Source organism: Mus musculus, chromosome 16, assembly GCF_000001635.26.
Source record: "Mus musculus strain C57BL/6J chromosome 16, GRCm38.p6 C57BL/6J".
Taxonomy (NCBI): Eukaryota; Metazoa; Chordata; class Mammalia; order Rodentia; family Muridae; genus Mus; species Mus musculus.
The window spans coordinates 42,868,629-42,881,916 of record NC_000082.6 but is presented as its reverse complement, the minus strand read 5'-3'; the positions used below and the strand labels follow the sequence as shown (position 1 = coordinate 42,881,916).

Sequence of the window (13,288 nt, the reverse complement as noted above, 5' to 3'; positions counted from 1 at the left end):
AGTAAAAGAATTAAGTTTAATACAGAAGGGATTGGAAAGGTAGATAATAACGTGTTTTTAAAACCCTCTTCTGAATTTAATGACTTTTACTTAATTATCTAACATTAGGAAAATAAGTTTAAAAGACCACAACAGACAAAAAGTATTGTATATATATATATATACATATATACATACATATATATATATATATATATATATATATATATATATAAACACAATTTTCCTTAAATAGGAACTACAGAAAAGGACATCTCGATGTCTAAAGAAAGCCAAAGATATATTAAGCATGAGAAAGAGAGGACTGGGCAAGGAAGAAAGTAAAGGAGAAAGGAAGAGGGAGAGAGATGGGGGGAAAGGAGTAAAGAAGAGAAGTACTATAAGAAAACAGAGGGAGGGAGGGAGGGAGGGAGGGAGGGAGGGAGGGAGGGAGGGAGAGAAGGATATAAATATAACAGCTGGTTTTGTTTCTTTTGTTTTTGTTAAGCATTAGAGGCTCTTATGGCTCCTTTTGCAATGTTAATCTGTATTCCAAAAGGTAGAGAAAATTAATTTCTGATCATTTATAAAAAGCACTGAAGTAGAAATAAGTAAATCTCAAGAAACTTACCAATGACAGAAAGATAGTGGGCACCAAGAATTTCAAAACTAGAAATCCCAATCTTTTCTGTCTTTTGCTAAATCAATTTTTTTTCTTTGAAAATAAAAGTCAAAAGCAATTGAAGAGATTAAGTCAATATACTCAACTCAAAACTCTTTGTATATTTTTCCTAACGTACATATTCATGAGCTGACAATAAAGACAAGCTGGCTGCTTTGTTTGACTATAGTTCTGTTTACTTCATACTGTCAAGAATGGATTTTGACACTTAGTATTAATATTGCTATTTTTATTGATATAATTAGCACTGCTATAAATAATTCCTTGGCCTGCCATATCTAACTATATTATTATAATCAGCAATATTAAGACATCATTTCTGAACATGATGCTTTGGAAATAGACTGCTGACCCAAAGATCCAAGGTGACCTCAAGATGTAGAAACTACTGAAATAGAAAATAATAATCTTGCCCTGTCAATAGAGACTGTTTTGTGTATGACTGCACTAAACAAACTAGTTTATATTTGTTTGAAACTCAAGTTTCTCACCAATCTGCTGTTTCAATTTCACATCACACCATATTGTACCTAAAACAGGCAATCTGGATTCCTATTGCTACTTTTTTTTTTCTTCCAAACAGCTCAGAAATGGGCTAAAATATAAAGCTTGAATCTATAAAGCTAAATAAATAAGTAAGTAAATAAGACAGCCAAAATTGAAGCTGGGTGGGTGAAAATAAGCATGCTTGAAACCATTTGAATAATTGCTAGTGAGTGGCCAATCCACTTGTGAGTTTTTGATCATTACACGAAACCAAAATCAAAACATATTTTATCTTGCCTCTAGATCTCATCAGCTAACCTTATCTGGCCTTGAGTAGTTTGTTCATAAAACAAAACGGGGTGACTGACCCAGTGCATATTCAACACAGAGTATGAAGGCCAAAACAAAATGACAATACAATTCAAAACAAGTTTGTAGAGATTTTTACACTACTATATTAAAAACCTTTCTTTGTCTCTATTGCTTGACAGATGGTTAGCCCTCACACAGCCTAGTATCTCTGGCAAAGAAATGACTACGTCTAGCCAATAACACCCCAAATTTTGACTTAAAATGCACTGTACACAAGCTTATACATACCTTACAAATACGAAATCTAATACAATTAGCCATGCTTCATTTATTACCATAGAAACTTGACACATGTCAAGATTTTATCTTTTGTACTAAGGCCACCTCACTTTGACACTCAAACATCTTATGTGGACTCCAGTCCACGAGCTTCCCATTTCAGTGTTCATTCATTTTATGCACTGCTGGGTAATCATGCTTTTAAAACTTCCAAAATAACATCCTAGCCCAAAGTATTGTAAAATTTACAAAGATTTAATTAGCTTGTGTTTCTATGTTGCTCACAGGAAAGTTCTGGTAACTAACAAAGCATGTCAAACAAAATCACTTAGTAACATTGAAAACACTCCACATCAAGGGCCACAGGGCAAGACTGGGTTTATCTAGCACTAGCATATGTCTTTACCTTAAACTGCTCATCTAGAAATACCTGCTCATACACATACAATGATCAACCACTCTTACTAGAAATAGAAACTTAGCTTTAAACATTCTTCTAACCATTCTTCTACAAGAAAAATCAGCTGAAACTATTCTGGTAGATTAAAAGTCTCTATTTTTCCCTCACTCTTCTGATTTGAGCCTTCCTATGCAGGGATCTCTGTATATGAACCACGAGGTACTCTAAATGCAGTATGTCCCCTTTTTGGAAAAGGTTGATTAAAATATGTACTAACTCAGAGATTTAAGGTAGGCCTGAAAAGCCAAACACTCAACAGCAGAGAATGTGGTGGGCTCTGTATAATAAAAGCTATCTCCTGTAAGGAGTAAATTTATATATCAATAACAAAACCAGACTCATAACTGACAGAGCAAAATACTGAAAATCAGAACTTGTCATTTGGGAGCTAGCAACCAACTGCTAAGAAGGTGAGGTCCTCACCACTTGAAGCCACACACTTAAAATTCAATGACATACAGTACTCACTGAACCAGGCACCAAGTTTCCTTCTGTTACAACCTAGATTTTTTTTTTCTTATAGACAAAATGGCTAAAATAATGCTAAAAATTTTCCTATAGTATTCCTGCATCATAAAGGTTTTTTAAACCAGAGCAATGTCAATCAAGTGATTTTGGAGTTTGAAAAGAAAGGGTTAAAAACAAAGTTAGTTTGTTTATTTGTTTTCCAGTCTTCTTTCTACTCTTTAATGTCACCTGCGAGTTAGTCACAACTTTCATTTTTCCTTTTAAAACTAAAACTGGGGAAATTTGAGATACTTGATTTTTCGGGTAAATTCCTAAAGTAAATCCTACACAAAAATTAACGTGTGTTAGTGAGCTAATGGGTTTATCAGTTTTGCTAGTAGGACAATGCCACATAGAAATTTTACAGTTAATGTGAAAACACAAGATTTTACTGTAAAGCATCATTTTATTTATTCCAAACATATGATAAAAATAAGAATTTAAAGCCCCTATGTATCAATGATTTTTCTGAAATTTTATGAAAACATTTCACAAAAACAAAGAGTATAAATTATTTAAATAAAAGTTTTCAGATTGTCTTGTAATCATAAACACATTCTATACCTTCAAACTTGGTAACTTCTTTAAAATCTAGTTTGTAAAACACGAAAGCTGCTGGATTGTTTAATTAAAAAATAATAATCTCTTAGCAATGAGGAGTAGACAAAGTCCATTACCTAATGACTTAAGCTCCACAGAGACCAACAATTTCCCCCTCGCGTCACTGTTCCATCCCAAGTATCCAGAACTGCTGGTGATGTTGCCATGACTATTTCAGAAAATAAAACTTCCCTTCCATATCTGAAATAATTTAAAATTCATTTATGTTGTAAATCATTTACAGGAATTTAGTTGTAGCTTTTATTGCTCTTTTAAATGGCCTAGTTATTCAGTCTAGGCTTTTATCTGGGAAGCTTAGTTTGTCTCAAAAGTCTTCTGAAAATCTGCAGAAATGACACAAAAACAACTCACTTGAAAAGGCTTTGCTCTTCTATCTTTTTCCTTTATCAATCAGTCAAAGTCATACAGGCAAACAGGAGTACGCTATATGTCCCAAAGCCTTGCCACCTAACTAGGTGTCAGAGTCAACACCATATCTAACCGATCTAAACACCCACCCCCAGCATTGCCCTCAAGTAAAAAACATACTCTTTGCCTCATTACCTAGTCAATAAACTCAGGATCTTGGTATAGTGAGAATCCCAAAATGCTGGCCTACCTAGGCAGACAAACAAAGACAGCTTCCAGAACATGGATAAAATTTAATCATTTTTAAGCTTTTTTTTCTAACCTAATAAACACTAGAAGGTCATCAGGAAAAGGCATTATTGCTCTGGAGCCTGGTGGGGGTATACCTGTCAACCTGCTCTTCATAGCTGAAATGCTTGTACTTCTGTCATCTAAGACCTGAATCAAAGCCCCAATGCCTGATTGCCTCACTCTCTGGGCAGCTCAGAGACTTCCAGAAAACTCCAATTTCTTCTCCTCACAGGTTTATTTCAGCACCGTTTGACCTCAGACACAAAGTTCTGCAAATGGAATTCAATGGAATTCAGAACCCCAATCTTAGGCTTTTACACTAGAGCAACTGAACAGAACCATCTGTGGTTCTTCAACAATTCTAAAACCAAGTTTCTTGGGAGGATTCAAGAGATGCTGGAGTACCACCATGTCCTACCTGCGTGGGCACTCTGACGATTTATTAGGAATTCTAACGAGCAAGGATCTGAGAGAATAAGCGAGTTGTTTGTTGGTTTGTTTCATCTACTTTCCCTAGAAGTCAAGTCAAACCTAACTGTAACGCAAAAATACAAAACGTAGTCAGATCCTGACATAGTCATTTGTGGAGAGGGTCAGAGGGTTGGGGTCTATTCCCACAATATAGAAAAATGTCCTTGAGACAAGAAGCTAAACCAGGAATCCCAGTAAATCCTGTGAGAGCGTTAACTAGCCATTGATTCCTTGAATTGAGAGCTCACACTATTTTTCCATAAACTAGTATTTGGATGTTCTAAGTTTTTCAATGGCAACAAGTTGCAGCAGTAACTTGGAACACTGTTCACTTGAAATCACTGTATACGCTGAAATTTTTTATAGCAGAAAATACCAAAGTGAGAAAAGTCCACTTTAGTAACATTCTGGTGTGTGTGTGTGTGTGTGTGTGTGTGTGTGTGTGTGTTTAAAAAATAGTAAATTTCACTGTCTAAAAAGGTAACATGTTCAACTTAAATCTGGGCCAATGATTCTGAGGACTATACCATCAGGTGCAGGCTTCCAAATGTTTTCCCATGCCATTCAGATTTCTGCTGGAGAACTGTCTTGCTTCTTCAGACCTGATTTGACCCGGTTCGGAGTAAGAGATCATCAGATTACCGAGCTAGGTAGCGTAGCTGTACGCCATATTGTGTTTTTCGCTAATGTTTATAGTCTGTGTGTGTGCCTAGCATATGCTTGTGCAAGTGTGTTTATCAATACAACTTTTACGAAATCCCTGCCTCCTGCCTCTTCTGCATCCTTAGGAAGGGGAGGGGCTGAAGGGGGACACTGAGAGCCCCCCACACAGGGAAAAGCATTAAAACAATTAGAGGACCACATTTGAATGAACTTCAAAACCATACTCCTGTATTTGGGGATGGGGTAGGTTTTGTTATTTTGTTTTGTTTTGTTTTATGTCTCAAGGTATGAGAGAGCGTTAACTTTTTTTTTTTTTTTTAATGTTTCGGAAGGGGCCCAAAGGCTAAAGAGAGGAGGACAGGGTTCAATCCTTGCCAAGCCCCCCTGTCTACGGGTGAGAGCAAGGCAGGCTGGGCTACGCGCCCAAGCCCGGGTTCTCCGAAGCCAGTTCTCTGCGCGGGAGGAAAGCGACTGGGAGGGCGGAGGGAGGGAGAGGAGAGGGGCGGGAGCCGGCGCCGCCAACAGCTCCGGAGCCCCGGCCGGTGCCCCTCAGCTCCTCTTCTGGGAAGCCGCGACTCCAGAAGCGGGGAGGAGAGACTAGACGCAGTGGCAACGACCGGACGCCCCGCCCGGGCCAGCGGCGGACCCTCCCCGCAGGGTCGCGCGAGGCCGCCGGGCGGGCGCGAGGAGGGGCGGCGGGAGGGCGCGCGGGGCGGGGCGGGGCAGAAGCCCCGGGCTGCGGCTCGGAACTCGCGCCACGGCCCCACCCCGCCCCCTCCTCGGCGGCCCGTCACCCCCGACTCCCCGCGACTCGTAGACGCCCGGCCGCGCTCCGCACGCACACACCCCTCCCTCCCGCCCGCCCCACAACAAATTAGAGTTTTTGGCGTTACCTCCTCGCGCTCTTTAATCTTCTTTCCTCAACTCCTAAACTTCCCCCCGCCCCTACTTCTTCGGCAGAAGGCCCACATTGGGCGCCCGAAGCCGCGAACCTCTACCTTGTCCTACTATTGGGCGGCTCGCATGCCACTCGCTGCTTCAGCTGACCAATAGCGTTTGGACAGCCCTCGTGAGGTTGCCGCCCATAAACAAAATGCACTCTTCCTCCTCCCCTCCGCGGCTCCTCCCCTAACTGCCCCTTCTCTCATCTCTGTCATCTTTGATTGGCCTAGGAGACACCCAATCCGCTATCTCAAGCATCAACTGGTGAGCGGAAACTTCACTCAGAGCAGTTTTAACAGTCTATTGGTCAATGTTCTCAACTCTTCCCGCCCACCAGCGCCCTGTGTAGAGAGGCCAGCTGTCTCTGGTTATTCAGTGATCCAAGAGCTGGGAAACTATTGGTCGACAGAGGCCGTCAGACCGGACTGTAGTGATCGGTGATTGGTCAGTATAGGCACGATCAAGTTTGGTTGTTTACTCCTCCACTTCCCCACCCTCCTTTTCATCCACGTCCCCGCCCCCTCCTGACTGCTTTTACTTTCTACGCATTTCTATTTCCTCCTTTATTTATTTATTTGTGATAAACTTAAATGACCCGAGGATAGAGGCGGGACTCCAAGAGGGGCTAGAGGATGACGGGCGGCGGCCCGGGGCCAATTGTCGCGGGGACTGCGGGGTGAGGGGCAGCGGCGGCGGCCAGTGAGAAGCAGGTGTCTGCCGCGCGCCGCCTATGGAGCCGGGATGCCCCAGCGGAGGCGGCGGTTACCCGCTGTCTGGCTCGCCCAGAGGGGGAGGGGAGGGAAGGGGTTCAGTGCAGGGAGGAGGGGTGTCGTGGTCACGGGCAGTGGATGTCCTAGCGAGCAGGATCCTGGCGGTGGGAGGGACCGCTGGGCGGGAGGCGACCTGAGGCCCAGGGAGACAGAGAGGCGGGAGCAGTTTTAGGACTCCCAGGGAATGTGTTTCTACAGAAAAATACCGTGTAAAACCGTCTGCAGAGAGCCGCCCTTAATATCAATGAGGATTTATTATCCTACCGGAAAAAGCAGATTATGTTTCTTATTACTAAACGCCTGAAGTACTGACGACCCAACTGAAGCCCACAAAATTCAATATCCTGGGAGCTAGAAGGAATAAAGCAACACGGAAAATTAAATGCAGTTCAGATGCTTCAATAAAACCTTCATCTTCATCCATTTGTCACTCAGCATAGTACTCCCCAGAGCCAAATTCTAACAAATACTGGTCAGGCAAGGGCGGGGTGGAGGAGGAAGGGGGTGAGGCCTGAGGCCAGCAGGAAGCCAAGGATAGATTCCTGAAAAGAATTCCTTAAAAGGACTAAGATGGAAAAAAGAATGGCTTTTCACTCTACAAAGAAAAAGAATTCCTGCCAAAATAAGAACTAATACTTTTTAAGGAGCTTAATTTGTCACGAAAGGGATTTGTCAGAAACACCAACCATACAAAGAAACTGTATTTGTAGTATTGGTTATTAATACAGAAAATAATCTTATAGATTATAGACTTGAAAAATAGATTCTGGTAGACTTGAAGTAAGTTTAAGCCTGGATTTCACGTAGGTTTCCTTGACACACACTAAATACTTTGAACACCAAATGTTTGCTTTGACTAAGTAGAAGTCTGGCAGACCATAAGCAAAACAAAATTAGCCCTGACTTAAAAAAAAAAAATAGCACAAGGCCTTGACTTCATTAGTACATTAGGGCCTTTCTGAAGATTATGGGTGTGGCTATCAGAATCTAGAAATTGCTTAAAATATAAGAGAACTGAAGGATGTTCAAAGTAAAAAGTGCTACCGAGTGTGGATTTAAATTTGTGTATAAACTCTAAGTAAAAGTTTTACAGGAAATAGTCTGTGCAGAACAATCAGCTTCACGTGAGAAAATTAAGTAAAATTTAACAAAAGTGGGCAACTACTTAACCCCATAACTTTAAGAAGAAATGACTACTTCAAATTCTTATCATTTCTCATAAATTTTTAAAGATACTTTGCAGTGTTTTGTAAATGTGAGGATTATGATGAGGAATCATAAGGGCAACTATGTAAAATATATAACAGTGACAAGGTGAGGCCTTGGGTGTTACTACCTGTATTTTTTACTGTCCAATTCTGCTGTTAAAAGGCGTTGAGCTCTAAGGAATATCTCAGTGTTCATGTTTACATTGCATGGCTACCCTGACTACTGTGGGTTTTTGTTTCTCCCAGACAGAGACACCCCAGACATGTATTAAGAATGCCCTAATTGTGGGGCATGAGATATTTGCTCCTTACCATTTAAGAGAACTGGAGAGTGCCTGTTGGTGAGCTGGTGCGGCAGTTCAGTGGGTGAAGGGGATGATGCCAGGCCTGGTGATCTGAGTTTGATTCCCCATAACCCACCTGGTAGAAGGGAAGGACCAACTGCCCCAAGTTTTCCTCTAACCTCTAAACTTGCATCATGTACCTACACAAACACAAAATTAAATGAATGAATAAACATTTTTAAATTGTGTCCAAAAAGGTTAAGAAATTAAAGAAAAAAAAAGTTGATCAAAAATAAAAGATTAGCAGTTGCCTAGAAAAGGTTTATAAAAATGTCTTTTAGTCATCGAATCACAATCTGTTTGCCTCTTTCCAGTAGTCTATTTCTTCATTCACTCAACAAGCATAAGTATATATTCTTCACACTAATTAAAAATTTTAAATGGAGACAAAAATACCAAAACTAAGACTGGATTTGGCTTTTTTTTTTTTTCCTCCAGAGTTCTCTGCTTCTTAAAGAAAAGAAACAAATTACTCTGCTGTGCATGTTTGCATCATTTACGACGTGGGAGTATATAAAACACCACCTTCCAAAGGAATTAGAAAAATCGGAATACACTGAAATTATCACTATGTTGAATGAAAAAATAAATCAGTTACTACTCTCATGGGACTTAGATTCTATGAGGGCACTACATAGCTGCAGCATAATATATGAGGTCATATATAACATAACTATATACCATGTAGCATAATTAACGGCACCACTAGGTGAAGTAGAGAAAGTCTGAGTGATGTGATATATAAAATCCTGTAGTATATCAGAAAATATAAAATATTTACATCTGAGAGACAATTGAGAAAACCTCAGTGACCAGTAAGTATTCAAAAGAAGCCCACAGGAGAAAGCAATAAATGTCCAGCATAGCGAAAGGCTTTGGAACTTCTTGAATCCATAAACCCACTTTTGCCTAAAAACAATTATTCTCTGGGATGGCTATACTCTTATTGCCGACGTAATATTGGTATTTAGAAGATCCATTAGGGAACTTACAACCCTGTATATGATACACATCACTTAATAGTTTTACCCTTTAAAGAACAGGCCTGCTTTTCTATACATGAGCTCACTGATAACAAAAACACATTAACAGCAATAAGAAAATAGGAAAATAAAAATCTTCCTCTCCTAGTGGCATAAAATTGAACTAGACAGCAAAATTTGTCAGGACAATATGCAAAGCATTAAGGTTAGATGAGTCATTCACAAAGCAACTTAAGGAGGACACTTGTTAACACACATGCACCCCAGATGTGAATCAAGTTCCCCGGCCCCTGGAAACATTATATAAAATTTTCTTGAACCACGAAACCCACAATGTGGTAAAAGTCTGAAGCCCTTTATAATACTTCTTCCCGGGAGTCGCAGGCGCTTAGCCTGTTTTGCTCTATCCTCAGATTCTCCTTCCAATGCCTGCTCTTTGTTCTGCTCAAAGCTTTGTTGTAAGCTGAAGAGTCATACCAAAACCATAAGCAGTTTCCAACAAAACTTCACATAATTAGGATATAATGTACTTGACTCCAGAATGTGATCCCTGGAGAAGAGGAATAAGGGATGTGTGTGTGTGTGTGTGTGTGTGTGTGTGTGTGTGTGTATGTGTGTTTGTGTGTGTATTGTGTGTATGTGTGTATTGTGTAGTATACTGATTACATTTACTGGGGCTGGGGGGAATACCAGAAACAGGGTCCCACATAAATGGCATGTTGTTAAAATTACAGATTGGTAACAGAGATCATGAGTGAGGGGCCTGTTTTAGTGAATGGTATTAGATAAATCAGAACTGATCTCTAAATAATACATAAAAATTAACTTTGGGTACTTTATGGATAGTAGGTGGAGAATATAATTGATAGTTATATTGGAAATGCACAAGTGGATGTAGGGAGAGCTCTTTGTTCACTTGGAAAAGCAAAAACAGTAAATAGATTTCTAGCATAATGAAAGGCCCAGGAACCCATTCAAATCCACAGATCCACTTGCCTAAAACCAGCTTAATCTGTGTGATGTCAAAGTAACAGGTTTAGAAACATGTAAGAGATCTGTAAGGCAAACCAGCAAGGGCACGGCAAGAAAGGGAAGAGGAGGAGCGGTGGTGGAGGTGGTACACTTGCTAGGGTCCAAAACACAATAAAATGTAAGATAGGAGAGAGTTAGCAGAGAGCCTGCAATTTGTCTCTTTCAGTTTCATGGTGCAGGAGGAGCTGAGAGTTCCACATCTTCATCTGAAGGCTGCTAGTGGAAGACTGACTCTAGGCAGCTAAGACACACCCGCAGTGACAAACCTACTCCAACAAGGCCACACCTACTCCAACAGGACCACACCTTTTAATAGTGCCACTCCCTGGGCTGAGCATGCTCAAATCATCACACTCCTCTTGTACACATCTTGCAACTGACATGACATTTGTCCTGTGTCCATTGGGCTAAATGATCAAGAACTCAAACCTCTAAAACAGTGAGCCGACATAAAATCTTCCTCCTGGAAGTTGCTCTGTTGAGTATTTGGTCATAGTTGGCACAAACGTAACCAGTGCAGTGCTGTGAATCCATGAGCTCTTGTAATTTCTTGTAATTGATCAAGGTCCACTTCTAATTAGATCCATACAGTTCACCAGTTATCTTAGTTGATGTTCACAGACCATTTTACTGTTGCATTAAGATAGACTGTTTCATTATTTTCATGAGAAATATTTTATAGTCTAGCTGGTCTTGAATTCACTTTATATTCTTCACTAGACTCCAACTGAGCCTGTACTCTCTAGGGGTGGGTTTGCAGACATGTTTCATCTGCCTTGATAGACATTTTTTTTTAAGTTTTGCATATAGAGTTTGTATCTATGTCTAGGCAAACTCTGTTAGTACTTATGATTTATTAGTGCTCTAGATTTTGTTGAGATTCCTGTGATATGGGTTATTTTTTCCTGTAATTCACTTGTAACTTGTCTCTATAGGTTTATGTGATCTTTGATGTAATAACACCAGCGATGTCCTTTTTACTATGTGGTTCATACACTAGATTGTGGACAGATATTAAATATGAACATCTCCAGCTGGTAGCAACAATCTTTTAGCCTACAATAGAGGACTTCTTTCCACTCTTTTTAGTATGGTCTCAGATACACTACTGAATATAGGATTCACATTTTTTTAAAACTAACCTTAAGTCTCTAGGAAAACAATAGCAACAATTTTATAAATTCAGGACAAATCACTGCATTTCTATGGCTGAATGTCTGGATTATTTCACAATGTATAGAAATTAGCAGAATGTAGATTAATGAGATGGTAGATAAAGTAGACAATATTCGTTTATCAGTGTGTTTTTAAGAAAACAGGACAAATTAAAAAAAAAAAACATTAAAACAGCTTCAGTTTGAAAAAAAAAATCTCAGTGAATCAAAGATTAATTTAGCCAGGTGTGGTGGCACACGCCTTTAATCCCAGCACTCCGGAGGCAGAGGCAGGCGGATTTCTGAGTTCAAGGCCAGTCTGGTCTACAAAGTGAGTTCCAGAACAGCCAGGGCTATACAGAGAAACCCTGTCTTGAAAAACAAAAAACAAAACAAAACAAAACAAAACAAAAATTACGTATCTTCTGCACCTGAAAGCGTAATGGTTTCAGATCAAGAATATTAGTCAGGAAGAAATGAGCTATCACATCCTTTCTTTCTCTTCCTCATTAAGTGCTTAAGCCTGTTCTCAGAGAATATTTTGTTTTCTGCTCACTTATTGTTATCAGGAGTGGAGCACTATTGTGATTTGTTTTTCCTTGAAGAACCTGACTTCACCTGATGGCTGAGGTTACTAACTCCATGAACAGTAAAGCCCATCACTTGGGAACATAAAACATAAAGGAAACTTGAGAGATTAGCTTTTTTCTTCAGATGGTGCAGCCCAAACTTTCCAAACACAACTTGATCTGTTCTCAGTTTAGTTGCCAAAGAAGATTTGTTAAAACCCTCTTCAGTAACTGCAATGTTTAATATCTGTTAGAAATTTAATGTCTCTAGGCTTATGAAATGCACCTTTGTGAGTGATATTTCAGATAGCAAGTTATTTTATAGTTGATAAACAAGATGCCTACCTGAGGTACAAGTTGTAAATATGAAATTATGTACTATTTGACTTTCCTTTGCCTGGGGCATTGAGAAGTCATGCCCATCCCCTCTGGTTATACACGAGAAACTGGGATTTTTGTTTCCTTGTCTTTTAAATTTACCATGTTCTATAAGCTCTCATAAACTGCATACTATGCACATAGAACTGAAAATTCTGCAACTGAAGTACTGTAATTTGAATAAAAATTATCATCGAAAACACATGCATATACGTGTGTGTGTGCGCGCGCGCATGTGTGCATGTGTGCCATTATGATTGATATGGATAAACTGATTTGGGGGCAGAAGACTGATTTTGGAGCTAAGAGTTTTAAAATGTCCAAGAATTAAAAAAAAAAATAAAATAAAAAACTAATACTATTTAAAGCATGTTCGAACAACGTGCTTGAATTAGGTAATTATATTCTTGGGAACCTGGGATGGTTTAAGTTTGGAAAACAAGCAAAGGAGTATACCTAGTTTACAAAGTATCTATAAAAGCTAATTGTGTATGGAGCCACTAGACATTTAATAATAATGGAATGAGATTATTACATGCATTTCTACAGTAAGGTTGCATGTTCCACAAGGCCAGACAACCTACTTTGCAAGTAGATAGATCTAGGAGTATGTAACCCATCTTTGCTAGAACCCCTAGTATCTTTCAGTCCTAAGCCATTTTAATGTTTCCTATATTAGTAGTGAAAGAGAACAAATTCTAGTTACTCCATGTAAAATCAGGAAATAAAGGACAGGCCTAACACCTACTTCCTATGATCTACCACCTGATTGTGAGCAGCGTTGTTTACTTGAATTTTTACATATTAAA

At 39.6% G+C, this 13,288-nt stretch overlaps 1 protein-coding gene and 1 long non-coding RNA gene across 17 annotated transcripts in view; one reads left to right on the top strand and one right to left on the bottom strand.

Moving 5' to 3' along the window:
* Zbtb20 (zinc finger and BTB domain containing 20) overlaps positions 1-6,228 on the bottom strand; it is a 758,704-nt gene extending 752,476 nt beyond the window's left edge. For 14 of the 15 annotated variants that reach the window (XM_030249219.1, XM_030249208.1, XM_011245985.3 and 11 more), the window contains exon 1: positions 5,993-6,228. The gene's annotated coding sequence lies outside the window, so the exon portion shown is untranslated. The remainder of the gene's footprint in view (positions 1-5,992) is intronic. The other variant, XM_030249202.1, reaches the window with a different exon arrangement.
* The window catches only part of 4932412D23Rik (RIKEN cDNA 4932412D23 gene), a 150,061-nt gene continuing 142,927 nt past the window's right edge, over positions 6,155-13,288 (top strand). Inside the window, exon 1 of one of the 2 annotated variants that reach the window (NR_040522.1) lies at positions 6,155-6,305. This is a non-coding gene — a long non-coding RNA (RIKEN cDNA 4932412D23 gene). Of the gene's footprint in view, positions 6,306-6,329; positions 6,486-13,288 lie in introns of those variants that run through there. The other variant, NR_040521.1, reaches the window with a different exon arrangement.